We start from the raw sequence: 523 nt of genomic DNA on the forward strand, positions 1-523 counted from the left end.
CAGGAAACTCGATACTCGTTTTCAACATGTTTGGTCATCTGTTCGCCACGAGGCGCGTGGTGCTCTTCCTACCCTGCGCCTCCACTCCATTCGAACTCGATTCGAAAGTATCGTTTACTCTCTTTAAACAATACCTCGATTATATTATTCTTTTCGTCCTCTCGTACATTATCATTCTCGTACAGGACGATAATTCCATGGAATATTTTTCCTCTGTGTTCTGTGAAATCTGTTTTCCTGTTGTAACGATAACCAGATGGAAACGTCTCGTTTCGTCGTGTGTCGCCGCGCGCTTCACAGAACGAAAGGATAAGCGAAGGGGGTGGCGCGGCCAGCTGTTTGGATGCAGATGCTCTGGAAATTCTGGAATTTCAAGGGAATGAAGCGTAAACGGCACACGCCAACGAAAAATATTCAATCGTCGGCCGAGGGAAAAGGCGTCTGGCGTCGAGTCTAAAGAGCGTAGAGAGAGAGAGAGAGAGAGAGAGAGAGAAAGGAAGAAAAAGAGGAAAGCGTCCTTTTT

The sequence above is a fragment of the Apis dorsata genome, unplaced genomic scaffold, assembly GCF_000469605.1.
Source record: "Apis dorsata unplaced genomic scaffold, Apis dorsata 1.3 scaffold_468, whole genome shotgun sequence".
NCBI lineage: Eukaryota > Metazoa > Arthropoda > Insecta > Hymenoptera > Apidae > Apis > Apis dorsata.